Source organism: Corapipo altera, unplaced genomic scaffold, assembly GCF_003945725.1.
Source record: "Corapipo altera isolate COAL_440 unplaced genomic scaffold, ASM394572v1 95, whole genome shotgun sequence".
NCBI lineage: Eukaryota > Metazoa > Chordata > Aves > Passeriformes > Pipridae > Corapipo > Corapipo altera.
In genome coordinates this window covers 1,440,957-1,455,855 of record NW_020884947.1, presented here as the reverse complement: position 1 = coordinate 1,455,855, position 14,899 = coordinate 1,440,957, and the positions used below count along the sequence as shown (strand labels likewise).

The 14,899-nt window shown below is 41.1% G+C and overlaps 1 long non-coding RNA gene across 1 annotated transcript; it reads left to right on the top strand.

The window, feature by feature from the left end:
- The first annotated feature begins 1,562 nt into the window (after positions 1-1,562).
- Positions 1,563-7,578, top strand: LOC113956328. Its single transcript, XR_003530810.1, has 3 exons — positions 1,563-1,820; positions 2,538-2,644; positions 7,295-7,578. It is a non-coding gene; the product is annotated as an uncharacterized LOC113956328 (long non-coding RNA).
- The last annotated feature ends 7,321 nt before the right edge of the window (positions 7,579-14,899 follow it).

The window sequence follows — 14,899 nt, the reverse complement described above, 5'->3', positions numbered from 1 at the left end:
TTATCTTCTCAGCACCACTGTCCATGTCAAGACCCTCTGTTTGTCTTCTGGGTCATGATGCCTCCAAGCAGCTCTAGTGCAACCTTAGGTCAGGGAAAGCTGGCACGAGATTTTGGTGTCTGGAAACTCTAGGTCCCCCATGACTACATGCTTTTTGCAGGTCTGTGAACTTTCTTAACTCAGAGCAAATAAGGGAGGTTCACTGGAAACTGTGCTGCCTTCACCTTCCTGTCTGTAGGGAAACTGTTGATTCCCCCAAACTGGTATTCTGCCAGTGAGTTACAGGGGAAATATTACCTTCTCCAAAACTAGGAGAATGCCATGCTCATCTACAGGTCCTGCTAGGTAGCTGGGAAGCCAGAAAAGAGAAAAATCTTATTGCTTATCCATCCTTCCCATGCAAAGGATATAGTCCTCTTAGTTATCTTCCACTGGCACATCATAAACACCAGTAATGTATTTTTTTTCTAGTTACATCCTGAGCCTCTGACTTTCACAACGAAAATGCCAGTGTTATCTCCATCATCACCTTCTGGTGCTACAAACCTGCTGAACTTGGCTGTTGTCCTCATTGCTGGGATGGGGACAGGGTTATCTATTTTGTATAGTCCTACACAAACTATATGTTGGCTCCAGTGGAAATAAGCAATGGATTTCACTGAAGAGGAGTGCTGCAGACTGGCTCTTTTTCATGCTGCTATGTTTGCTTTATTTCAGATGACAGAGTTAATGACCCCTCAAATGAGTATTTACAGCTGCCTTTTTTTCAGCTTAATTGGAAAAATAAAAGTCTTTTCAAAAAGTTGTGTGCCCCTGTTTCGTGAAGCCACAACCTGTTTTTAACCCCCTGTCCTTCCATATTACGTCCACCAGACTCAACGTTTGTTTTCCTCCCCTGGGATTCAATTGCAGAATGTGTTGAACACCCTGAAGAAAGAACCCTCACTTGGTGTCCTCTGTGCTGCTCAGCTCAGGTCAGCATAGTTTGTAATAGAAATGGACCTCAAAATGGACCTTGAATGCCCTCAGGGCTGCAGGTATCTTTAGACCTTCTTCCAGGAACGGAAGGAGAAAGCTTTGTCTCTCCTTTCTGTGCTGAGATGAAACCAAAATGGTGCACCAAAAAATTCAGAAAAGCTTCTGGTCTGAAGTTTTCGAAAGTCTAATGCTGAAAATGGGAAGGTTCAGGACAATGTTTTTGAGCACACTGCGATGGCTGGGAACTGTGTCCCCCCTGAAGCAGTAGGACTGAACACCAGAAAACTGCATATTGTAGGGTTTGAGGGTAGCTGAGGATGTTGCTACACCCCATTTTTGAAGTCCCTTTTTCCTGTCTTCCTCCCTGCACAAGAGACTAGACTTCTAGGGAGAAGACCTCTGTCAAAGCACACTCACTGACAAATGAAAGCACTGAGATTACAAGGAAATTTCTGGTCGTGGGAACCTTTAGACAAGGATACATGAACCTCCCCCTCCTGTCCTGGCAGTGACCCCAGCTCCAATCACAGTCCTGCAGCGTGCAACCACTACTGGGGCAGCTCGTGACTCCTCTTGGCCATGGACCTCAGAGCCCATACGGGTGAAATGTGAGACGTAACTTTGCCTTGTGTGGCCCTAATGAACATAAGGTGGGCAAAGCTACTGGAGCATCCTCATGCCATGATCTTTGGGGAGCAACATCACAGTGCAGTGCCTTGTCATGGTGGGGAATGGCATTGAGAGCTGCTGGCCACCAGGAAGGAGATAGAGGGAAGGTGACCACCTTTCCAAAATGGAGGATGTAGCAGCTGCCTGTGATGCTGCCTTGCAAAAGTGGTGGGGTATGTGTCTAGAGAGAAAAAAACTATTGAAAATAATAGCATAATTGGCTGTCTGGCAGGCTAAAACTCCAGCAGAAGCTGTGATTTTAGTTGTCACTATCTGTTAACCTTCAAAACAGGTGTTGTGCATTTGCAGCGCCAAAGTGGTGCTCAGTCTGCAATCTGTGTGTGATAGGAGCATGGGCTGGAGGAAAGGCTGGGGGGGGGGTTGCCAAGTGGGCACAGGCAGAGGAAAGGGCAGGCAGTGCCTGTGACGCAAATGGACTTGGCTGGCTCTGGAAGGGGGAGCATGTCCTGGCAGTGCCAGGGCTGAGAGGGACACGTCCTCAGCTGGTGGCAGACAGTGCTCCAGTGAGGACCCAGGGGAAGGGACTCCTCTTTTGTAGGCTGGTTTAACTGTTGAAGGGTTTGGGCCAGGTTTATTAGAGTTCTCACATTGCTGAATTCTGGAGTAATAGCTGGAGGAACCTTGACTTCTGCCACAATCTCGAATTTTTAATTGGTTTTAGGAACTAGGATTGTAATGCTTTGATGCACTCTTGGTCCAGTGTCCGGCCCAGTGTCTTTCTTTAACATGTTTAGGGTCTGTTTCCTTATTATTAGAGCCATAAAAGCTGTTAAAATTGATAATTTTTTTTTCAGAAAAAAATTAAAATTAAATATTTCAGTGAAACAAGTAAACAGACAAAAGTTCTTTCTTTTTTTTTTTTCTTCCAGGAAGTATTTACATTATTAAACATTGTGATGACAAGTGTCTTGGGATCTTGCAAGGCTGTATTGCTAAGTAAGGCAACAAGCAATGTAACTCCTGGCATGTGTTGAAGGTGAGTGAACTATGTTAAAATGGAAAGATTAGGTAGGGCTCTGTAGAATCTGAAATGCAAGACTTTGAAGAGAAATGTCAGGGATGAAGATCAGAAGATTGTGAGGTGTTAATGACTGGCAATTGGCATTGCTCGCAAAGCAAAAATACCACTTAAAAATCTCCTTATCTCGTCTAACTTAACGTAATTAGCTTTAAAATCCAAACTTGAAGAGGGATGAAAATGTGTTTATACCACATGTATGAACAAGATAATCTTGTGTCTGAGTTCCACCATGAGACTCCTTTAAATGCAATCCATGTTGAGCTATCTGATTGCTTTTTAAAATTAGATACACCTGTGTCATGCCCTTGTCCCAAATAAGAACAACTCAAAAAACATCTCATGTGGATGTGCGTGACAGTCATCAAGCAGACAGACCTGATTGTTGACATACTAACAGGTTTTCTCTAACTGTTGGTGAAACTCCAGAGTTAGCGTTTTTTTCTCCTGCTACTGTTTATTAAACAGACGTTGGTTTGGGTGTGAAGTCGGCAGGTGTGGAAAAATCTGTTTTTATCATCAGAGGTGGTGCTGCAGGGTATTGTCTCAGTTTGGGGTCTTTTTTTTTTTTTTTATTGTGTTTTGGAACATTGCAAATTATAATGCGATAAGCGAGCACCTATAAACAGTCCCTTGGCAGCATATCTTGGTGATCAGAGATGTGATGCAAATGTGCCTTCTCACCTCAGGTGTTCTCAGACCGTGCACCTCCCACCCTGTTCCTGCAGGTGGGGGAGTTCACATCGAAGGTTATGGCTCAGGGTGACCCGAGCAGAACTGCTTGCCATTTCCTAAGCTCTCTGCTGCAAGACAAAGGTGGCTCTAGTTTGTCCGTCTGGGGAGGACAGTCTTGGCACAAGGGATGTGCAACCCCTGAAGCCTGGCTTGAATGCAGTGTTATTTCCCAGCTGGAGCTGGGAGGGTACACCCAGCATTTGGGAGAACACTGTCTTTTTCCTTCCTTCAAAAGAGCAAGCAGGCACAGCTAGAAATAAGGAAGAATAAATCCTCAAAGAAAACTAAAGACAGAGATATATCAATGCAAACAGACCTTTGGTTTTACTTATTCTTACTTATTTTTGCACTTGCAAAAATCTGGGGGTGGCTGCACTCGTCAGACATCAGGCTTTGGGATGACAGAGCTGTGAAGCAGAGAAGTTTCCGTAAAGTTGAGGAGGAATGGGGTCTTTGAGAGAACATTTGCTTAAAAGCAATGAGCAATGCCTTCTGTATGGTGCTGGGGAGAAATTTTATCACAGAGAAACACAGATTGAAGTGTTTTCTTGGAAAAGAGAGCTCTGTTTCTCTGTTGCAAAGCATTGGATCCATTTCTCTGAAAAGTTAGATGTTAAAGGGACTTGTGTGGAATTTAACCTGCTGATCAAAGTGGATGTCTTCTTCAGGTAAACAGCTCTCCAGATCTCACAGGCTGCATTGATTCTATTCCCACTGACCACAATGGGAACTGGGACACTTTTCTATGCTCCTGTGTCCTAATCTGGGATTTCAATCCCATCTCTCAAGTCACAGACAGTTTTAAAGCAGGTGTTATGGTTCGGAGATTGAAAGTGAGTTTCGTCTCCATATGGCAAAAGGGCTGTCAGAAAATGCAGAAATAACTGCAAAAAGCAATTGGCAACATGAACCCCAGTCATTCCCTGAACTCGGTAACCTGACATTGCACACTCCATCTGGGAGTGGTGATTATTTCAGAAAGTTCAGGACCAAAAGGGAATTCATCTTTTCACCTCAAGGAACTGATGTGCCTTATTTCAGCAAAAAAATGACAGATATAAAGAAAAAAACATTGTTTCAGTTATTTATGGAGACCCTGCTTCATGCCTGTTCCTGACTTGGATAGAAATTCGATGAAGTTGACTGTCTCTCTTCCAATTCTTTCACAAAATCTTTATTTCCCTTTGTTGGAGGCTAATTACTGAACCCTATGTGAAAATAGAGGGGAGAAGAGTATTTTGTGTCAGTTATGGTTGTCTGAAGCTGTTCTGGATTGCACTACTTTAAAGCCTTATACCATGCTTAAAATACAATATTAACAAAAAGCAATTACTTCATCACCACAACTAACTAAAAAAATTATGGATTTGGGCTGGTAATTTTAAATTAAAAATCAGATCAAATTGTACCAGCCCTATATTACAATCTCGTCATCCTTTTAAGTTTGATAACAAATGTTTTTTCAAAGAACATAAATCAGAATTTTGTGTCACATTTCTCTAACCCCCAGCTATTTCTTACTTGGGAAATAAGGGGAATATTTTTCATCTTTTCTGGATATGAGAACAAGTGAAACCAACAGGTCCTATCTGTCTCTGTCTTTGGCAGTGATTATATTAGGAACTTTTAGAAGCTCTGTTTTTAATAAATTCTTGCAAAATATTATTTAGAGTACCTCCTTGAATTCTTTCGTAGTTAAATCTTGTATAAAATTCTCTGTTATTACTAACCTTAGTAAGTGTCAGGCTGACAGATTTATACTTATTTGATCATTTCCTTTACCATGTCCAAACATTGCAACAGTATTTGCTTTCTCCCAAGTTTCTGCCACTTCTGAGCCTAAGTTACTAAAAGCAGCATGCAGGGGAACTTCCTAACCTGCACTTTTAGTAACCCTGGTGCCACGTATCTGGTTGTTAAAAAGTTACTTGAGTAGTGACTGTTTTACTTCCCTTTCAATTATGGCTGGAGCGGAAAATATTCATTCTTTCCTTATGATATGAACCCGTCTGCTTTACTCCTGGGCAGGGAACGGATGTATTTGTTAAAGACTTCTGATTTTTCTGCATTATTACTGACTACTCTGCTGCTCTTACTCTTCACAGGCTTGTAGTATTGGTAAGGTTACTCTTGGTCCCAAGGGACTCAAACATCTGCTGCTTACTATCTTTTTCTTTCCCCTTATGTATTTCTTTGCATCCCTTTGTTTTTTTATTAATTTTGTATAGCTCCAGGATATATTTTCAGTGTTTACAACATCTGTCTTCTAAACATCCATCCATTATTATTGCTTATTTTGCCTTGTTTTCTATCCTAGATTGTTTTGAACCATGTTTCCTTACTTACAGTTTCACTTTGGTTTCGTCATTGTTATTTGTTTCTTTTTACACCTAGCTAAATAATTTTAAACTACTCATTACAGGCATCACATTTAGTCTTCAGTCCTTCCTTACAACTGGCTGGTACTTGCTTCAACTTTGTGAAACTGGCTGTCTTGAAATACCACGTGTTTTTAACTGACTCAGACAGGGATCAAACATAATCACTTCCACCTTAGTAACCGTTACCTTTTGCTTCTTGGTTAGAAAGTTGTCATCCATGATTTGTAGAAATTCCAGAGGAGTCAGTACTGCTAGCAGGAGATTTTGATATATATCATCCAGAGTCAATTTTCCCATGACAGTCCTGCACCCATGGTGGATAAACGTCTTTGGAGCCGCCCCACCTAATTTTGAGGGTGGTTTAACATTGGGGCAGGCAGCCATTATAACCTCATTTTGTACTTTACCCATCTGGACAGGATCAACAAGCAGTCGAAATCATTTGCTCCTGAGACATCAGTGACACAGAATAAATTTACACACCTGATGCTCCTCTGAAAGGTTATGGTCACTGCCTCCAACTCACTCACAAAAGTAGATATTTTCCCTGGGTTTCATTAGCGTGAATCAAAAATAACAATTTGACAATGAATTTTGAGAACTGTTTCACAAATGTTGACGAACATTTTAAATTGTTCTTTCTAGGTTATAGTTTTGAACCTAAAACCTGTGTTTCCCTACCCTCAAAATATAATTTTGCTCTCTCACCAACTTTAGTTATAATACCTGTAAAGTTCTTTATCTTTTAATTTCAGTTTTCTTTTAAAAGTTGTGAATGAGGGAAATACAATTTCATTGCTTTCAAAAGGCTGTTTTCTGAACTGTGCTCTTACAGACTTCAAAGAAAACACATGGTAAAGAGGGAAACCATGACAAGACCTTCAGAGGCTCAGTTCCAGTTGGTGTGACAATTGTGCTCATCAGCAAAGGCAAGAAGAAACTCTGTGTAATCAGAAAAAACATATTAAGAAATTCAAGCAATCCAGAACAGGAGACATCCCTTTGCATTCTGCTTTTAGTGATTTGTAAGCTCAGGCTTTCACCATCTTTTTGGGCTCAGCAGACCTCACAAGGAAGAATTCACAGCCTTTCAGTGCCAATTTTCAGCATTCAAGACTGCTGGTCCAGAAGGGGACACACAGGAGAGGGGTGACATCCTTGGGACGAGGACGCCCCATGGAGACACTGCTGTCCTCAGGGTGGTATCTCTCAAGCCCCATTCCCAGGGGCTAAATGTGACTGAAAGACAAATATTGACCTTTGACAGAGTTTGGAGAAATTCATGTGGGTATTTCCAAGAGTTTATGAATTAACCAGAAATGGAGATAAGTCCTAGGCTATCTATTTCATCAGCTAAGAAACTGTTGACTGAAGCCTAGCATGAGCCAAGTACCTACATGCACGGTGTTTCAAAGAATTAATCATATCTTCAGATGTGGAGCCTGCTAGTTAGTTTAATTACTGTCCTTTTTTTTCTTTTTTTTTCTTTCAGTAACTAAATGGATTCAATGACAATTCATTTTTTAATAGATGAAAGAGAAGCAGGCTTCAAAACAGATAATGAATTTCTTCTAACTCGTCTGGAGACTGAAGAGCCATAATTCTGATTGATCAGATATGGTCTGCTTCAGAGAGGCACCAGATGTGATCCAGATTTTAAATGGATGCTGCTACTGTCAAAATGCATTCGCTCCCTCCTGGTATAACAAAGTGAAGTCCATCTGTCTGGAGTTGTGCACTTTTTTTAGTGGTAATAACAGTTAACATCAACAATAAGCTTTGTCTCATTAGTATCACATAATCCCTACTACCAAGTCCCCAGTTTCTGGTCCCCATATTATCTGCCATGGAAAAAATAAAGACCACAGCAGGAGCTAAGAAGGTCAGTGCATTCTCAGGGTAATCAGCTGTAGTAAATTCAATTCTGACAAGACAAGGCTTGCAAATGTCTGGGGAATTAAGGGATCATCTATAATTTCATATGTTGAGTGGGAAAGTGTCCTTCCAAACATTTATTAATTACAGATGAGGCTGTGTATGGTTATCATCCTTGGAGAGATTTCTTCTGAAGTAGAGCAAGAAAAATACATTTAACTGTTTGCTGCTGCTTCTAAAGAAAAACTACTGATCTTTGCACTCGGCCTTACAATAGTTTCAGTCAGTATTCTTTCTCTCCCGGTGTTTATTGCTCTGTCTTAGCAACAAATGCCTGTCACCTTTTATGAAACTTTTTGCGTAAAGGTTTCCCACTGTAACCAATGGAGAAACTTGCCTTGGCTTTAGTCTGGCTTAGTGCCATCTCTCCAGGGTTTGCAATGCTTAAGAAGCAACGAGTAAAGAACAACAGACAAAAGAGTTTCACATTTAGAACTGAACTTTCTACTTGAAGATCTTGGAGCATTTTACTAAAATTACTCCCCTTTGAGGTTTGTGTTGTCCTTTCTGTTTTATAGATGAGGAAATTAAAGCAGAGGGAGGTCAAAAGCTAATGCTTTCCAATTTGGGCAACTGAAAGGTAAGCAGTTATATCCACACCTTTCTTCCCTGAAAGGAAGTCCTCAACACTTTCACACTCTTTTTTGCATCTGTATTTCAAAAGTGTGGGATATATCTTACCCAAGAGATCACCAAAAGTCACCAGAGTTGCTGACAAAGCCATTAAATTGTCTTTACAGTAAGAGATTCAAAGTGTGTAGCTTATTTATTTCCCTTAGTGAAACCAAGACTGAGGAGGAGAAATGAACATAAAATCCACTGGGAACTAAATACCCAGGGAGGGAAAGAGCTATTTAAGTAAAAGAATAAACCTGCAGTTCAAATGGATTGATCTCAATTAAACACAAATAAGCATGGATTGGAAATTAGGATGAGGTTTGTAATGATCAGAGGAGTGAGATCTGGGGACAAACGGGGAGCTTGGGGGCAAATAATGTTATTTAGGTTGAGATGGACTTGGACCAGAAACTAGGAGGGATGGAGGGATGCTGCATCAGCACTTCCAAGGGACTGGAGTTGGTAGTCCAGCAATGTCCTTCACCATGTTGTGTTCACAGTATTGCAAACCAGTTTCTTAGCCCCTGGACACACATAAATACTGGGACAAACTGGTCTTCCTCCTTTCAGGGGCCCCTGGGTATTTCTTCTTTAGGGTTTAGGTTATTTGGGTAAGGAGATGCTGTTGCTGCCACAAGTGGAAAATTAATACCTGGTGATATCAAATATCCCTGCGGTACCTCGTATGCCAGATTGCAGCTATTGTATGGAGAATTTTCAGTTCCTTTTTGTGCCTGGCAGCTGATTGAAAGTTCATATTATTTATGGCAGAAAACAGCAGTGTACTTTTGAGCCTGAGGAAGCTGGGAAAGTGCGGTGGGTGTCAATCAATTAAGCTATTCAACTTATTTATGAAACAGGACAAAACAATGTCTAGGATATGAATTCCCATCTCAATGGGATCCCCCCGATATAAAATGTCAGAGCTGAAAAAGGGTCAGCTCATGACCCTTGAATATTCTTTTAAACTATTTGCAAATCAATACCTCTTTTCTGGGTTTGTTCAGGGACCATCGTTCCCTTTTATTATAAGTCACAGGGCATAGACTGCTTATCAGGGAGTATGGAGACAGATCACTGCACTAAAGCAGCAGCTGGCTTTGGGGACTGGGTCTACCTCCCATTTCTTGGGGGGAGCTCACTTCACTCTACTCTGATGGTGCAAAGGGTTTTAAAGTGAGTATAATTATTGGTTTTGCTGACTTCTGGGCTCCTTAATATCTACTGAAAGAGCAAAGAAGTTCTTTACCATGCATGCAGTTGGGATTGCCTCCCTCTCTCTATCAGCCATGAACATCATGTCTCATTTTCTCTTCCATGTTCTTTTTATCAGGAGGCCCTCCCACGTCCCTGTGTACCTGGGTTTCGGATTTGCAGTCCCAGGTTGTTTCCCTCTCTCTCTTAACAGTTCTGCTAGAAATAACCTGTTTGGTACAGGTAGGGCTTGAATGGACAGATGGCCTGATCCTCAGCTGAGCATCTGGCCTATTAAGCTGTCTAAAAAGGCAACATCTTTACAAATCCCAGTCTTAATCTCATTGCCCACTGTGTGACCCGTGGGGGTTGCAGATCAGTGCCAAAGAGGGGAAGAGGAGGAGAAGGAGGGCAGCAGGAGGATCCATGGATTCAGGGGGAGGGAGGTGCCTGCAGGGTAATTTGGCTGAGTCGTGTTCTGGAGATGTGACCATTTCTCCTGATGAGGAGTTGGAGAAGGAGCTCTCCTGCAAGGAGAACATACCCAAAATAAATCCTTTAAATAGTTGGTCCAGGCCCATGGATAGGTTTGCCTAGAGACCTCCCTTTGCATCTTCTTGTGGCATCTTCTCTCTCCATGCAAAAACATGGCATCATCCTAATGCCTTTCAGCAGCACTTGGGCAAGCTCAAGTCCAGAGAGGTGAACTGAGGATAAAACAACAGAAGAAATGCCCAGTTGCCTACTGAGGTTTATCAATAAGGAGAGAGCTTTTTACCAAAGGGAGATGAGGAAGACCACAGTTTGCAAGGAAGTGAGTTGTTCATGTCAGTGATCCCATCATCTGACAGCATGCCATTCCTCATGGGAAATCAATGTATTTCTTGTCTAGAAGGCCAACAGTGGGGTGTATCCATAAAAACCCCTGTGAAAAAGGGACTCTTCCTCTCATTTTGCCTGTTACAGAACAAACCTTGAGGCAGATGTTTGATAGTGTTAATGGCATGTGAAAAAGTGAAGGATTTTCAAAAAAGTTGTACCTGCATACTACTGAGTGACCTGAAACTGGCATTGAATTTGTTTCTGATTCCTACATCTGTGGACTGGTTTTGAGATAGATCAGGTCCAAATATAAAATTATTTAGAGCAATCTTGGATCAGATTCTTTTAGAACTAAAGGTATTGACTATTTGAGTTCCCTGAGATTTTTCCTTGCAAAATCCAGACTAATTCCATAAAAAATGAATAAGCACAGCTGCATCAAGTGATTTATGGTAACTAAGTATAGAGATGGTCCTCTTCTGTTCTTCAAATCTATTTTAATGTATTTTTAAAATTTCAAGGTAGTGATCTTTTTTTCTTCAGCCCACTTCAATACCTGGAAAAGTGAATAGTTCTGATATTTTGAGTTTGTGCTGATGGAAAAAAGATCCAGTGTAAGTTTCCCCTATGTCTGCAAAAGAAAACTTGGACGCTACTTCATTTGCAAGTTTGTTTGCACTCAGTAATTCTGTTGCAGCCCTGTAATGATGCCTGGTAGGAAATATGAAACAAAAGCCCCCAAAGAGCATCTCGTTGTTTGTTTGTTTGTTTGTTTGTTTTCATTTTTATTTTAATTAGTGAATCTTGGAGAAATTGCTGCTCACTTGGATCTAAGATGTGCGATGAAATCCTACATCAACCCAAAAGGGTGAAAAGGAAAACGAACCCCTGGCCATGATCTGGGCTATAACACAGGCTTTCTCTATTTATTGTAGGGAGCCACTCTTCAACTTTAAGCCAATTCTTCCACATTCCTTTATTTCGGGCTTCCATCTAGCAAAGTTATTTAGAGACATTCTTAACTTTAAATGCATATAGAGTTCTGTAAAACAGCATTCAAAAGGACTATTCACAGATAAAGCTTAACTCTGATATATGTAGGAAGGTGCTACAAACATATTTCCCCAAAATAATCAATCAAAATTGTTCAGGATCAAAATAAAAAGCAAGAAGCTCATTAGCTATCAGTTCACAATTAAGGTAAAGAAAGGAAGTCCAAAAGTAAGAACAAAACATCCCAGTTCTAATTATAGGCATGTAAGCCATATATTTTAATATGACATTCACTGAAAAACTTTCTAGATTGCTCTGTCATTGAAAAGTGAAATAAAATTGTGTGAAAACATCTCAAAGACTGGAATATGAATATAAAAAAGGAAATTTCCAGTCAGCCCAAGGTTTGTTAGTAATAGACACTCACCACACAATACTTCTTAGAAATAGATTAGGAGTTGAAAGTTCACCATGATGTAGCTATGAAAAAAAAAAAAAAGAAAGAAAAAGCTGATAAATCGCAGTTGCTTCCATCTAAATAAAGAGTAACTAACCAAGGAACCATCTGTCGGTGTATGATTACCAACTTTCTTTTTGTCTTTCAAAACAGCCTGAGAAATCAAGGGCACTGGGAGTAGAGGGGAGAGCACACACACGCTGCAAGGCTTGCCAGCAGCCAGCCCCAGAGGGCCCGGTCTGATCCTTGCCTTTTTCTCTTGGTGCACTAATTTCACACTGCTGGTTTTCATCTGGCGTGCCTGTATGTTTCAAATACATGCTGAACACTAACAAGGCTTTTCTGCAGTAAACGTGCCTAATTTTGGTATAGTCGAGAGCTGAAAAGTAAAACTTTTCTAAGAGAGGAAAACCCCGAAGTCCTCTCAGTTTGTGAAACCAACAGAATAATATTAATTCATTTTTTCCCCAGGTTATTGAATAGTAAAAAGCCTCATATACTCCGAGAAAGCATGTTATTAATGGTTTTCTTAAGGCTGAATGCCCTACTAGCAGTAAGAAAGACAAAGCAGTAAGATCTAAGGCCTTTTAGTCTCTAGAAAACTGCATAGGTTTTTTATGCTGGAAAAATGAGGGATTTATTCCTTTTTCGGTCACATGAGTTCAGGGTCAATGTACAATTTCTCTTTTTGTTTCTATTCCAATGACCACCTATTTTGGGGTGTTTTATTCCCCCAAACCCCATCTGACTCCAATCAAACTCACCGCATCTGGCTCTTTGTTGCCAAAGGGGCTTTGCAGTGTCTGCAGCCACGTAGCCACAGCTTGCACAAAACCCAGCACCCACAAACCACCCTTCCTTTGTGGAGGAAAAGTGATGGACACCAGATTTGCCAGTGAAAGACTCTCCCATCCTGGCCAAAATTATACGTTTTATGTAATATTTTCACAAATCCCCCGCCTCTGCCCATGACTCCATCCCTCAACTCCTGAAGCCGTTCTCACGCCCCAAATACCCTTGCCTCAGGCTCCCCTCTCAGCTTCTTTCACTGCTGCTTTTCCTCTTGTCCCCAGCCTTTAATCCATGCTTCCCACCTCTGACCCAGTGGCTGGGAGCAGGTGGAATGGCAGGTGACAGTATAAATATTTATGTCAAGAAGTCTACACTTGGAAATGTTTCCTGGTGGAGTTGTCAGACTAAAAAGAAAATAATAAAAAAAATCCAATCCCAAAATGCATATACAAATCCACAAAGAGGCATATTTCCTTTGCATGGCCACCAAAACAAAGACTCCCTCTGAATAATCAATAGTAAACCCCAGGAGCATGAAATTCAACGGACCTGAAGTTGCCAGGATCACCTACTCAGTGTATTTGTACAATGGGAAGCCAGACAGCAATTACTATCCTGCAACTACAGGAATAAAGCAACTGTTTACATGTACATCTTGTCAGTTTGATATATTGGTTCCTGACTCTTGTCAAGTATAAATGGGAACAAGTATAAATGGGAACATTCCCATCAAAATTCCTTTTTTTTTTTTAACATAATATACTGATTTACGTGTTACCATTGCATCGACCAGTGCAACATCCAGGTGCCAGTGAATATCCAATGGGTACAGATTTAAGCAAATAAAGCACCTTGTAGGCAGCTCTAATAAGCACCATCCCATTGCATGCCTGGAAATTCTTTCAAACTCATTAGGCAGTCAGCAAATAAGACACATTTGTCTCCCATTAAAGAGTAAATTGGAAATACTGAAAGGAAACCTATGCATGGCTGTGATTTGTCAGAGAGTGTACTAGCAGGAGCAGCCACAGTATGTTTAGCAGTTGGGTATGAGTTAAAGCAGGAACCAGAGTGAGAGGAACTATTTTAAATCGCCTCTATTAATACTCTGAAAGCACATTTAAAACCATCAGCAGTCAGAGCCATCTTTGACTCTTCCAGGAGGAAGCTGCCATTTGTTGCAGAGCTGCTGCTGCTTTAATTTGACACTCAATATGTGTTTTCCCCACAGTATTAGATATCTTGGTCTCCATCCAGGACGCTTTTGGAAAGGAACTGATCCCTGTAGTTCCTATGCAACGATGGGATTTACTACTTAGGTCGATGCGTATCTTCGGTGAGTCAAATAAACATAAGGAGCATTAATTAGGGCTGCTTGCTGAATTTAGATTGCATTCACACAACCTGATACAGCAGCTGGTGGGGCCAGGTTGGTTCAACCAAGGTCTCACTGGGTGAGACAGGCACCAACCGGGGCCTGGATCAGCTGTGGGATGAAAAATAACCAACCCTGCTGATCTCCTGCACAGGCTCTAGGTTGACTTTGGGAAACTCCTCAGAGTTTATCTGAATTAAGGAATTAAGGCATAAAACCCCAACCTTTTCTGGATAAAGAGAGGTTTGAGATTATCTAGGGGCATGTCAGCAGGAGAGTGTTTCTGTGATATTAAAACTGATGTTTCAACACACTACAGTAGTCAGATACATATGTGATAAGTTGTAAAAATGCATCTTTAAAATATTTTAAAATCAGATTTTCATCTAGGAAAGTTGGAAGAGGGGCCTAGGAGTGTTTTTGATTTCTGTTCTCAGCCCTGCATTAACTGTGGTCTCTATTGACAGAGACAGTGTTCTCTGGAGCTGTTTGCCTCCAGGTGTCCTGAAATAAAACACCCTGGTTCAGAAATCACAACAGCTTTCCCTTCCCTCAGCTTCTGAGTGCCAAGTGTTTGCAATCTCAGACAGGAAAAGTTTTGAGGAGGGACATGCTGGGATTAAGACACTTCCCAAAAAGCGCACTTGGCCAGTACAGCCAGCATGTATCAATGCAATTGCAAGCATTTGCAAATTATTTAACATCTTGTACTGAGAAGGAAAACTACTTGGTGAGACCAAGTCAAGTCTTAGCAGAATCACTCTAATAAACTGGGCAGAAAAAGCCTTTGGTGTCCTACCCAGAGGGTTGCAATCAGCTTTCTTTGGTGTCTTGCCTGGACTGGGGCTGTGATCAGCTCCTTATCTGCTTTTCTATATTTTTTTTTTTAATTGCTCCCTTACCAGTGTTTC